General features: G+C 48.5%; 1 protein-coding gene across 1 annotated transcript in view; it reads right to left on the reverse strand.

Annotated features, from left to right (window-relative positions):
* PLEKHM3 (pleckstrin homology domain containing M3) overlaps nt 1–9,369 on the reverse strand; it is a 94,290-nt gene extending 84,921 nt beyond the window's left edge. The window contains exon 1 of the mRNA XM_083154226.1: nt 9,200–9,369. The gene's annotated coding sequence lies outside the window, so the exon portion shown is untranslated. The remainder of the gene's footprint in view (nt 1–9,199) is intronic.
* Between the last annotated feature and the right edge of the window lie 5,023 nt (nt 9,370–14,392).

The raw sequence follows: 14,392 nt of genomic DNA on the forward strand, positions 1-14,392 counted from the left end.
TATACTGCCGGAACGCTGTAATATCCCTGTACGGACTGTATACAGATGAGTAACCACAGAGAGAAGTCTATGCAGACACTTAGCTGTATACTGCCGGAACGCTGTAATATCCCTGTACGGACTGTATACAGATGAGTAACCACAGAGAGAAGTCTATGCAGACACTTAGCTGTATACTGCCGGAACGCTTTAATATCCCTGTACAGACAGTATACAGATGTGTAACCACAGAGAGAAGTCTATGCAGACACTTAGCTGTATACTGCCGGAACGCTGTAATATCCCTGTACAGACTGTATACAGATGTGTTACCACGGAGAGAAGTCTATGCAGACACTTAGCTGTATACTGCCGGAACGCTGTAATATCCCTTTACAGACTGTATACAGATGTTTAACCACAGAGAGAAGTCTATGCAGACACTTAGCTGTATACTGCCGGAACGTTGTAATATCCCTGTACTGACAGTATACAGATGAGTAACCACAGAGAGAAGTCTATACAGACACTTAGCTGTATACTGCCGGAACGTTGTAATATCCCTGTACAGACAGTATACAGATGAGTAACCACAGAGAGAAGTCTATGCAGACACTTAGCTGTATACTGCCGGAACGCTGTAATATCCCTGTACGGACAGTATACAGATGAGTAGCCACAGAGAGAAGTCTATGCAGACACTTAGCTGTATACTGCCAGAACGCTGTAATATCCCTGTACAGACTGTATACAGATGTGTAACCACAGAGAGAAGTCTATGCAGACACTTAGCTGTATACTGCCGGAACGCTGTAATATCCCTTTACAGACTGTATACAGATGTTTAACCACAGAGAGAAGTCTATGCAGACACTTAGCTGTATACTGCCGGATTGTTGTAATATCCCTGTACAGACAGTATACAGATGAGTAACCACAGAGAGAAGTCTATATAGACACTTAGCTGTATACTGCCGGAACGTTGTAATATCCCTGTACAGACAGTATACAGATGAGTAACCACAGAGAGAAGTCTATGCAGACACTTAGCTGTATACTGCCGGAACGCTGTAATATCCCTGTACGGACAGTATACAGATGAGTAACCACAGAGAGAAGTCTATGCAGACGCTTAACTGTATACTGCCGGAACGCTGTAATATCCCTGTACGGACAGTATACAGAGGAGTAACCACAGAGAGAAGTCTATGCAGACATTTAGCTGTATACTGCCGGAACGCTGTAATATCCCTGTACGGACTGTATACAGATGAGTAACCACAGAGAGAAGTCTATGCAGACACTTAGCTGTATACTGCCGGAACGCTGTAATATCCCTGTACAGACTGTATACAGATGTGTAACCACAGAGAGAAGTCTATGCAGACACTTAGCTGTATACTGCCGGAACGCTGTAATATCCCTGTACGGACTGTATACAGATGTGTAACCACAGAGAGAAGTCTATGCAGACACTTAGCTGTATACTGCCGGAACGCTGTAATATCCCTGTACAGACAGTATACAGATGAGTAACCACAGAGAGAAGTCTATGCAGACACTTAGCTGTATACTGCCGGAACGCTGTAATATCCCTGTACAGACTGTATACAGATGAGTAACCACAGAGAGAAGTCTATGCAGACACTTAGCTGTATACTGCCGGAACGCTGTAATATCCCTGTACAGACTGTATACAGATGAGTAACCACAGAGAGGTCTATGCAGACACTTAACTGTATACTGACGGAACGCTGTAATATCCCTGTACAGACTGTATACAGATGAGTAACCACAGAGAGAAGTCTATGCAGACACTTAGCTGTATACTGCCGGAACGCTGTAATATCCCTGTACAGACAGTATACAGATAAGTAACCACAGAGAGAAGTCTATGCAGACACTTAGCTGTATACTGCCGGAACGCTGTAATATCCCTGTACGGACAGTATACAGATAAGTAACCACAGAGAGAAGTCTATGCAGACACTTAGCTGTATACTGCCGGAACGCTGTAATATCCCTGTACGGACTGTATACAGATGTGTAACCACAGAGAGAAGTCTATGCAGACACTTAGCTGTATACTGCCGGAACGCTGTAATATCCCTGTACGGACTGTATACAGATGTGTAACCACAGAGAGAAGTCTATGCAGACACTTAGCTGTATACTGCCGGAACGCTGTAATATCCCTGTACGGACTGTATACAGAGGTGTTACCACAGAGAGAAGTCTATGCAGACACTTAGCTGTATACTGCCGGAACGCTGTAATATCGCTGTACAGACTGTATACAGATGAGTAACCACAGAGAGAAGTCTATGCAGACACTTAGCTGTATACTGCCGGAACGCTGTAATATCCCTGTACAGACTGTATACAGATGAGTAACCACAGAGAGAAGTCTATGCAGACACTTAGCTGTATACTGCCGGAACACTGTAATATCCCTGTACAGACTGTATACAGATGAGTAACCACAGAGAGAAGTCTATGCAGACACTTAGCTGTATACTGCCGGAACGCTGTAATATCGCTGTACAGACTGTATACAGATGAGTAACCACAGAGAGAAGTCTATGCAGACACTTAGCTGTATACTGCCGGAACACTGTAATATCCCTGTACAGACTGTATACAGATGAGTAACCACAGAGAGAAGTCTATGCAGACACTTAGCTGTATACTGCCGGAACGCTGTAATATCCCTGTACAGACTGTATACAGATGAGTAACCACAGAGAGAAGTCTATGCAGACACTTAGCTGTATACTGCCGGAACGCTGTAATATCCCTGTACAGACTGTACACAGATGAGTAACCACAGAGAGAAGTCTATGCAGACACTTAGCTGTATACTGCCGGAACACTGTAATATCCCTGTACGGCGACAGCGCATTAATGTGCCAGAAATTATAAATTATAAATTATAAACGTGGTTTTAGAACATCGATCCGGAATAAACAAGCTGCTCAGTTGTAAGTAATTAGCTGTCAACTTATTGATCGTCCTCAAATGTATCAATACTACTGAAGCTGCCGGCATTACTGCAGTATTTACAATCAGGCAGATTCCACAGGTGACCGCTGTAGCATTAACACCACTGACACGTGACACGACTCCCACGGATTTCTCTCATCACAGTGACCCCTGGGATGGGTTAGATTAGGCATCATGATAAAACTCTGGGCCTAATGCAGATCTGATCGCACGGCTGCAAAATCGCAGGCCAAGTTATTATTATTATTATAATTTTATTTATAAGGCGCCACAAGTGTTTCGCAGCGCCGTACAAAGGAACAATACAGGGAAACAAAACTTGGCATAACATTGAATAAATAACAAAAATACAGTACAAATAAAGAGCGCCACAGATCAATACACATTACAGCTTGGATATAAGTAGTGAGGACTCAATCAACATACAACGAGAGGCTTGAGGCCAATGATGGAGAGGAGTATGCAGATGAAGATGGTCACTGAGTGTTGGAGTAAAGGAGAGCTGTGAGTGAAATGTGAAGAGAAGTGGGCTTTGACAACAGGAGGGAAGAGGGCCCTACTCGGAGGAGCTTACAATCTAGTAGGAAGGGGAGACAGTGACAGTGATTGTGGATAGACTTTGCATGCGTGTTATGGGAGAGCGGGGGGTGGGTACTTGGGGTGCTGGGGGGAGTGCATTATGGGAGGGCCGGGGGTGTACGTTATGGGAGGGCCGGGGGTGTGCGTTATGGGAGGGCTGGGGGGTGATGTTATGGGAGGGCCGGGGGAGTATGTTATGGGAGGGCCGGGGGGTGTGTGTTATGGGAGGGTCGGGGGTGTGATGTTATGGGAGGGCCGGGGGAGTGTGTTATGGCAGAGCCGGGGGTGGGTACTTGGGGTGCTAGGGGGAGTGCATTATGGGAAGGCCGGGTGTGTGCGTTATGGGAGGGCCGGGGGTGTGCGTTATGGGAGGGCCGGGGGGTGATGTTATGGGAGGGCCGGGGGAGTGTGTTATGGGAGGGCCGGGGGAGTGTGTTATGGGAGGGCCGGGGGAGTGTGTTATGGGAGGGCCGGGGGTGGGTACTTGGGGTGCTGGGGGGAGTGCATTATGGGAAGGCCGGGGGTGTGCGTTATGGGAGGGCCAGGGGTGTGTGTTATGGGAGGGCAGGGGTGTGATGTTATGGGAGGGCCAGGGGTGTGATGTTATGGGAGGGCTGGGGGGTGTGTGTTATGGGAGGGCCGGGGGTGTGATGTTATGGGAGGGCCGGGGGAGTGTGTTATGGCAGAGCCGGGGGTGGGTACTTGGGGTGCTAGGGGGAGTGCATTATGGGAGGGCCGGGGGTGTGCGTTATGGGAGGGCCGGGGGTGTGCGTTATGGGAGGGCCGGGGGGTGATGTTATGGGAGGGCCGGGGGAGTGTGTTATGGGAGGGCCGGGGGAGTGTGTTATGGGAGGGCCGGGGGTGGGTACTTGGGGTGCTGGGGGGAGTGCATTATGGGAGGGCCGGGGGTGTGCGTTATGGGAGGGCCAGGGGTGTGTGTTATGGGAGGGCAGGGGTGTGATGTTATGGGAGGGCCAGGGGTGTGATGTTATGGGAGGGCCAGGGGTGTGATGTTATGGGAGGGCCAGGGGTGTGATGTTATGGGAGGGCCAGGGGTGTGTGTTATGGCAGAGCCGGGGGTGGGTACTTGGGGTGCTAGGGGGTGTGCGTTATGGGAGGGCCGGGGGTGTGCGTTATGGGAGGGCCGGGGGGTGAGGTTATGGGAGGGCCGGGGGAGTGTGTTATGGGAGGGCCGGGGGTGGGTACTTGGGGTGCTGGGGGGAGTGCATTATGGGAGGGCCAGGGGTGTGCGTTATGGGAGGGCCAGGGGTGTGATGTTATGGGAGGGCCAGGGGTGTGATGTTATGGGAGGGCCAGGGGTGTGATGTTATGGGAGGGCCAGGGGTGTGATGTTATGGGAGGGCCAGGGGTGTGATGTTATGGGAGGGCCAGGGGTGTGATGTTATGGGAGGGCCAGGGGTGTGATGTTATGGGAGGGCCAGGGGTGTGATGTTATGGGAGGGCCAGGGGTGTGATGTTATGGGAGGGCCAGGGGTGTGATGTTATGGGAGGGCCAGGGGTGTGATGTTATGGGAGGGCCAGGGGTGTGATGTTATGGGAGGGCCGGGGGTGTGATGTTATGGGAGGGCCGGGGGTGTGATGTTATGGGAGGGCCGGGGGTGTGATGTTATGGGAGGGCCGGGGGTGTGATGTTATGGGAGGGCCGGGGGTGTGATGTTATGGGAGGGCCGGGGGTGTGATGTTATGGGAGGGCCGGGGGTGTGATGTTATGGGAGGGCCGGGGGTGTGTGTTATGGGAGGGACGGGGGTGTGTGTTATGGGAGGGACGGGGGTGTGTGTTATGGGAGGGACGGGGGTGTGTGTTATGGGGGCGCCGGGGGATTGTGTTATTGGAGGGCCGGGGGTGTGTGTTATGGGAGGGCTGTGGTGTGTGTGTTATGGGAGGGCTGTGGTGTGTGTTATGGGAGGGCCGGGGTTTGTATTATGGGAGGGCCGGGGTTTGTATTATGGGAGGGCCGGGGTTTGTATTATGGGAGGGCCGGGGTTTGTATTATGGGAGGGCCGGGGTGTGTGTTATTGGAGGGCCGGTGGAGTGTGTTATGGGAGGGCCGGGGGTGTGTGTCATGGAAGAGCCGGGGGTGTGTGTCATGGGAGGGCCGGGGGTATGTGTTATTGGAGGGCCGGGGGAGTGTGTTATTGGCGGGCCGGGGGTGTGTGTTATGGGAGGGACGGGGGAGTGTGTTATGGGAGGGACGGGGGAGTGTGTTATTGGCGGGCTGGGGGTGTGTGTTATGGGAGGGCCGGGGGTGTCCATCCTGCCACCACTCAAAATGAGCGCAGAAGGGTGTGGATTATTTGGTTACCAGCAAGTTGTTAGACAGTCATTAGGTCGACACCATTAGGTCGACATGTGTCTAGGTTGACATGCAGGAAGGTCGACATGAGTCGACAGTCATTAGGTCGACACCATTAAGTCAACATGCATTTGAGTCGACATGCAGGAAGGTCGACATGAATCTAGGTCGACATGGGTTAGGTTGACAGGGTCATTAGGTCAACATGGGTTAGGTTGACAGTGAAACAGTCGACATGGGGTTTTTCACTGTTTTTTTATCTGAAAGTCGACACAGTGGACATGGACACAGGTTAAAGTGCACAGTGTCACCTCGCATGGCACGGTGGGCTGCACTATTTTATTCTCCCACCACGTCCTAGTGGGTGGTAGGGCATGAAATACCATCTGCCGGCACATGTCGGCTCAAAAAACAGTGAAAAACCCCATGTCCACCTTTTGACTGTCGACCTAAGCCATGTTGACCTAATGGCCCTGTCAACCTAATCCATGTCGACCTAGATTCACGTCGACCTTCCTTATTAGGTCGACTTAAATGCATGTCGACCTAATGACTAACAACTTGCTGGTGAGCCAATGACCGGATCCTGCACAGTATACAAGCTGCGGCGCCCGTTCATGCGCCGAAGTGCACAAATCGCCTAATAGCGTGGTCATTAGTTTGACAGAGTCTGGGTCGACAGTCAAAAGGTCAACTACTATTGCTCGACACATAAGCCGGCTTAATGCATGTCAACCTTTCCCACGTGTTGACCTTCTGCCTGTCAATGTAGACACTGTCGTCCTAAGGACCCACACCCTAGCGCACGGGAGCTGAATCAGGCCCTATAGCCAATAACACATGCTGTCACTGGGAACCAGCGGCTGTATCACCACCTGGGGAAGTCCCGGTATTGTATTTGTTTCCTCTTCTATGTAACACTATGTATTTGCTTGACTTTATACTAAGCAGTCATGCGGTTCATGTACACCAGCTGATCGGTCGTCTATGTGTTGGTGCAAGTCGTTAACTAGCTGTTGATCTAATATCCCCGTCACAAGTTGTATCTGTGTGGTTACGTTTCTGGTAATTGTGCGGCTTTGCCGGTTATGGGAGGACGACAGCAGACAAGGACTAATAAGCCCAATGACAACATGGAACCGTTCCTGGAGAAAAGAATATGATCTACAAAATGTTTGTTTCCTGTCATAGAGCCTTGTTTCTCCGCACCATTACCTCTGACAGCATCTGCCAGGAAGCGGAGCGTTGTATGTCTGCCCGCAGTATTCCGGCTGAGGCCTAGACACCCCTCAATGCTGCTTGTTGATGCGTGAAGTCTCGGAGAGGTTGGGCAAAGTTATCCTGAACAGGTATAGGCAGGACCGAGGGGATCGCCACGGACTGCGCTGCCTGAATCGCCCTCTGCTTGCCAAACAGTCTGACTGCCTTTCATGAACGCCTTTCTCTCTGGCTGCATTTTACACTGTAGCTAGAATCTATCCCAACATTTCCTAAGTGGTGTAACTAAATTATTTTGTTACATGCTTGTTGCCAGGAGGTTACATGCTCGCTTCCAGGGGGATTCATGGTCGCAGCATGACAGCACTCCCAGAATCCACAGTTTCGTGTAGCGCTGTTTGAACTGCGCCCCCCTGACAGACACTAGAGATTCAGTAGGACCTCTGGCATCTGTCTCACCCAAGGTGGTGACCCCGGGCCAGCTGTCCCAGGCTCCCAGTGGTTGGCTATGCCACCCTTGGGGCCCTACAGCCCCAGGACTGTTCCCCAACACATAGTCTTACCACACTGAGCACTTCAGCACTGGGGTGGGGGGAGCTGGCACTCCACGTTCTCATGGACACTGCACCTATTAATATATTTTACAAAGGGCGTCTAGCGTGGATCATACATTTGAATTTGGCGCCTATTGTCCATTTATATATGCCTCTGCAGCATGGACGGTTAATCTCTTCAGTGCTGTGTCCACCATTAACCACATGGGTCGGTCACCGGCTACAGTCTCAAGGCACCCTTACAGTCCAGGATATACATGCTTGTCACACAAGTGACTTTTATCCCAAAACCAAGGAATTTGCCAGGGCACACAGAGTCATCCCAGGTCCTGGTTATGTCTAATAGGATCAGAGCAGGTTGACAGTCCGGGTCCAAAAACCTGCAATGGAGCAGGTGTATTCCCAGGGGTTGCAACCAGGGTTAGTGCCCCGCTTATGTCTGATTGCATGGAGCAGATTGGCTGTTTAGGTGCAGGCCATTACAGATTACCTGATCAATGGCAGACGGCAGAGCTCGGATAATGGCAGGAGAGAGGCGGCTTATGTATGGCAGAGGTCCACCCTGGACCCTTCACACCTAGACTGTCGCCTTGAGGACCGAGTTTGGGAACTGCTGCACTAATGTAGCACTGGACAAAGCTCAATGCTCCTAAACAAAAAGAATGACGCTGCTTATAAAAATATGAAACGTTTAATAATCCATACAAAGTGTTTAGGATCAGTTACCTGTGGCGACCAGGCGCGCACTCCCCACCTATCCCTGGAAATCAGACGCTTCCAAATTCTGCAGAGAAATCTGTAACGCTCGGTGCAACGACTGGCAGTGAAAGGGTTACCAGCAGCATGCATGCACCCAGACAGGGAGGCAATCTGTCACTGTAGCCGCAGACCTACAGCAGGCGCATGGAAACAGAGACAACAGACCGTCCGTCCACCACGCAGCAGCCTTTTAATGTGATTGTGCACTTTTCCCCTGCGATGAGATCATCTGCCGAGAGTTAACCTCTAAGCGGCCTCATCCGAACATGTAACAGTGATGAGACAAAGGCAACGTTGTATCCGCTGCTTGGTACACACCTGGCATTAACACATGCACATCTACCCGGCGCTGGCACAATAGGGTATCGTCGCACATGTCACCAACCACAGAAGCTGTCTTTAAATATTCAGATTGTGTCGTATCCTATTATACTGCCATATATGACATATACATTATCATGGTGATAAGTACACAGGGCAGGCTGTGCATTGCATTCCATTGGCATAATGCCATTCATATAGGGACAATGACTACATACAGGGATGATGATTACATGATGACGACATACAGGGATGATGACGACATACAGGGATGATGATTACATGATGACAACATACAGGGATGATGACGACATACAGGGATGATGATGACTTCATACAGGGATGATGACAACATATAGGGAGGATGATGACATACAGGGATGACAATGACATACAGGGATGACGATGACATACAGTGATGATGACTACATACAGGGATGATGATGACATACAGGATGAAGATCCACATACCTGTGTATGCATGTCTATGCAGCAAGCCAGCAGCAGCCCAGGTGCATTGTTACATTGTTACTCCCTGCATCCCCAGCACTTTGCCATGGATGTCCTATTCATCCTGCTCTGCTTCCCTGTTTACACTCTGCCAACCTGGTCCTGCAATCTTCTCCGTCCCCTGTGCAACAAGGAAGCTAAAAATAGTTCCACATAGCCTGAAGGTTACTTTTCTAAGACATGTGTAAGGAGAGATGCACACCCGCCTCTGTCATTACATTGCCTCACTGTGCTGCAGTATTATATTATATTATATTATATATATATATATATATATATATATATATATATATATATATACATACCACCCAACATGACCCTCTCAAGGAGGGACAGAATGCTCTGCTTCTGGACTTTCTTCTTAATTTAGGATTGCCATCACCTGTGGTGAAGCACCTTTCTTATTAGTTAACCTGTTCAAAAACAGGTGATGGCAATCATACATTAAGAGGAAAGTCCAAAAGCAGAGCATTTTGTCCCTCCTGGCATGGGTTATGTTGGGAGGTATGTATATATGTATATAATTTAGGGCAGGGTTGGGCAACACCGGCCCTCCAGATGTTAATGAACTACACATCCCAGGATGCCTTGCATCAGTTTCAGCATGGCCACATAGCAAAACTTATGCAAAGCATCCTGGGATGTGCAGTTCATTAACATCTGATTTAGGGTTACCACCTTTCCCCTTTAATTCCAGACACATATTAATTACACAGGTTCTGTGGCTGGCTGACTTCAAGACTCCATTTCACCTGGTTTTAAACTTCCACAGAACCTGTGTAATTAATATGTGTCCGGAATTAAAGGGGAAAGGTGGTAACCCTAAGTATATATATATATATATATATATATATATATATCAGGGTTGCCGACCCTCCCGGAATTTCCGGGAGTCTCCCGAAAATCGGGTACCCCCTCCCGGCCCCCGGAAGGGTGGGCAACCCTCCCGGATTCAGGGGGGACCCCCGGATTGCGGCATTAAAATGCTGCAATCCTCGGGTCTCAGAGGAGGGGGCGGAGCTAAAACGGCAAAATTGCGTCATTTTAGCCCCGCCCCCTCCACGGAGATCACTGAATTCACTGCTTTAACAACATGGGGCCGGGACTTAGTGATGTCACTCGTAAGCCCCGCCCCCTGAGCGGCTGCTGAAACTCTCCTCTCCGGGCTTCTCCCGGAGAGGAGAATCTTAAAGTCGGCAACCCTGGTCTAGCAATCTCCCTCATTTCACCTAGCCCACATTATGTAGCTGTTACATTTTCGGAAAAAAAGGATAGAAGGATAGATGAACAATCCCTGACACGTACTAGTGACTCTTCTTTAGCAAGTATAGTGGCTCTTACTAACTGCTTTGGGGATCATCTACATTTGGATATGTAATTTTAATAGTTTCCTCAGATGTAGTAAAACACACCCACGCTTCTAGGTGCCAAATTCACAATATCTTCAAATATGGAACTAGACACGCCCTTTGGGTGGAGCATGACACACCCCCTCAATGGGCACTGTGCTACATTCTGCTACCAACCATAATCTCCCTGAAATTAGTTTTGAAAAGTAGGCAAGTATGATATATATATATATATATAATATATATATATATATATTTATAGAAATGGAAGTCCAGACCGCGCACAGCCAAAAACAATTAGGAGTGCGTCCTTTTTTTCTCAATGGTATTTGCAGCTTTCTCCAGGGAACCAGACCACGGTTCAATGTCCCACACACATGTAAGAAGAAATGGAGAGGGAGCGCAACATGAGCATAAAAATCAATACTTTACTCGAAAGTGAAATAAAGCTCACATACTGTACATGAAAGTAAACAGTAATCTGCTTGCCAGAATAAACCCCCGCACCACACCAACAGCTTCAGACCGGGACCAGCCGTAAACCGTCTGTGGACATCCAGTGGGTCAGGAACAGAGTTGCACAGCGTCGTAGATTAGGCCACGCCCAACGCGTTCCGTCATAGGTAGACTTCTTCAGGGGGTGTGTCTTTTGCACTTAATACCCATCAAAGTCAGGTCATATTTGATTGTGGACAGATAAGAATATCTGTGGTGGCCCAGTAGATTTTTGACCAAATTAGAACCCTTAGTGTAGGGATATGTGCTCTCCTAAGGATCCAGCCAGCAAGTGAGGTATTCAATACAGTCCAGGGGAATTATGCACTAGACCTTGGTTTTCTCCAAGGCCGCAGCTTTCCAACCTTTTTAAATGTGAATCCCGGGACCCCACGGGATTAAGACAAATCTGGAAAGGAAGATGGAAGGAAGCGCTCCATAGTGCAAGTATTGCTTTTATTCAAAGGCATCAATGGCTTTGTAAAAATTAGAATAAAATATACAACTCGTACCCTGTTTTTCAGCAGCGTGGGTTGAAGTACCACATGGTTTAATGTATATTGCCGCATCCACAGACAGTTTCTCCTCAGTGCGATAGGGGTGTAGCTGCTGCGTCCTGCGTCACTCCGACACACTGGGATTGCTGGCGCACTTTTCCCTCTCCGCTCTTCTGGGCCCACTGAAGAAGTCATTGACGAAACGCGTCTGGGCGTGTCCTATCAGACGCAAACCTTTTGCCGACCACTAGCCAGGAGAGAGGAGAGGAAAAAGTGCGCTATATATGGGAAGCCATTAATGTTTGAAAGTCGGGTAGCCATTATTTTCATCAACAATAAAAAATCCTAATTCCCCCCAAAGCCTTTGCTCGCTGCCTTTGGATGGATGGTTCGCACATGCGCAATGCGTACCGTGCACATGCGCAGCTGTTCGATAATCAATCGAGCTGCCAATCTGCAGCCTAGCAAATAATTATACCTCCCAACTGTCCCACTTTCTGCGGGAATGTCCCATTTTTGTGGACGTTCCCGCGGCGGGGGGGGGGGGGGCAGTTGAAAGTCCCGCCTTGTGCGCACAGCGTCTGTTGATGGCCCCACAGCGGTGAAAACACAAGGGCGTGGCCTAGCGGGAGCATCACGAGTACAGGCCATGCCCCCTTCCAGCTAGGTCTCATCCACTGAATTTTCAGGAGCGCGACAGCATCCCTCCTCGTGCCTTCTCAATGTTGGGAGGTATGAATAGTTCAGAATCGGACCCTAAATTCTCTTGTCTATATTGTTCCCTTCCTAGCACCTGCACCCCTCCCAGACTCGCCTCATTCAGTTAATCATTTCCATACATACCTCCCAACTTTCAATGGTGGTCCAGCAGGACCTTTGCACACGCCCAAATTTTCGGGGGCCTGGCCTCGTGGCAAGGGGCGTGGACTTCAAATCATGTCACACGTGCGAGGCCACGCCCCGTTTTGCTGCTGCTGCCAGTCTTTCTGCTGGGAATAAATGCTGTGCGCATACATGTCTATTCCCCGCTGACAAGTGGGTGGCAGCGGGGACTCCCAACTGCCCCCCCGCCGAGGGACACTGCTGGCCCCGGGCGGGTCACAGGAATGTCCCCGAAAACTGGGACATTCCCGCGGTAAACGGGACAGTTGGGAGGTATGATAATATATAATATCTCCACTCATCACATTAACATTCCATGTGTGCTGTTCTTTTAATTATATATATATATATATATATATAGCGTGGTGTGGAGGGCGGCACTCATCAGACTTGTTTAATGCAAATAAAAGCCTTTATTTATCCGACGGCGTTTCGGGTAGAGACCCGTTTTCAAGGACATACAAAGATACACTGAATCCACAAACATATTTATACACTGTGCGGAACCCGCCCCCACAATAATCAGCTCACAGCTGAACTTACCCGGTCCTCCGGCGTGTCGGCGCCATGTTCAGCCGGCGGAAGTGTGCTCCACTCCACAGCCGTCCCCCCAGCAACTCAGACCAACACTTGCGGTCCTCGCCGCCCGGAAGTAGTCTGTGTTCACTGTTGAACACCTCCGTCCGTCAATCTGCAGGCTGCCTTCACCCAAGTCCCGGGGCTTGTCCTGCGTTGCTAAGTAACCACCATATACAAAAACGAAAAGCATAGCTATAACGAAACAAATAAATAACAAGTAATGAGACATTACATTTAAAAATTGCAGCAGTTATAAATAAGCACTGCCCAATACAAACTTTATAATAAAACATTTTTTATGGTTAAGTATATATAACCTATATTGCGGTGGAATGGAGCGTTTAAATGCGGTAATATATATCTCTGCTGTTACAGATAGTATAAATATTAAGTATGGCTGTTGGTTCACTGCCCATTATATTATGTCTTGTCATTTAATAATACCTGCATTAGTATACACCTAGACAAACTTAAAGGTCAATGAGGAATCAAAATGTTAAATCTTATTAAAATGTCCTAATAAATGACCCAGGGTCCAAATTTTCTCCAAAGCAAGTATATCCTAATAAGAGATTATTTTACAAAAATAATATGTAAATTATCAGAGGATCAGAGGAAGCACTGAAGGCCTAGGTTTTCATTAAGGCCCCTTGGAGCAATGGTTTGTAAAAAGAAAATCCATCTGCTCTCCTTTTGTAATAATTTTTTATTTCTGTTGCCTCCTCTCAAAGACAATGGGACATGGTCAATAATCATTGATCTCATACTTGCAACACTGTGCCTAAATTTAATGCAATGTCGAGCCACAGGTTGCTCACTATGACCACTGGCTAGACCCTGATTAATACCTGACCTATGTAGGGCCATCCGCTCCTTAAAGGAGCGTTGGGTTTTCCCCACATAGGTCAGGCCACACGGACAGGTTAAGGTGTAGATGACATAGGAAGAGTGACATGAAAGTGGGAATTTTATTGTTATTCTCTTCCCTGAATGCGGATGATTGAAGGATGCACCTACTGCCATGGAGCGACAGGTAGTACACCCCAGGCAGCGGTAACATCCATTCTTTCTACCCAAAAAAGTTGTTGGAGTTTTATTCTTATCCCATCCTGATATGTCATATTTCACTACCTGATCCTTAATGCTCTTCCCTCTTGTGTAACTAGGTAGTAGTTGAGTATTAAGTAACAAGGGTAGGTCTTTATCAGTGGCCACTGATAAAGACCTACCCTTGTTACTTAATACTCAACTACTACCTAGTTACACAAGAGGGAAGAGCATTAAGGATCAGGTAGTGAAATATGACATATCAGGATGGGATAAGAATAAAACTCCAACAACTTTTTTGGGTA

This window comes from Crinia signifera, chromosome 7 (genome assembly GCF_055691185.1).
Source record: "Crinia signifera chromosome 7, ASM5569118v1, whole genome shotgun sequence".
Classification (NCBI taxonomy): domain Eukaryota; kingdom Metazoa; phylum Chordata; class Amphibia; order Anura; family Myobatrachidae; genus Crinia; species Crinia signifera.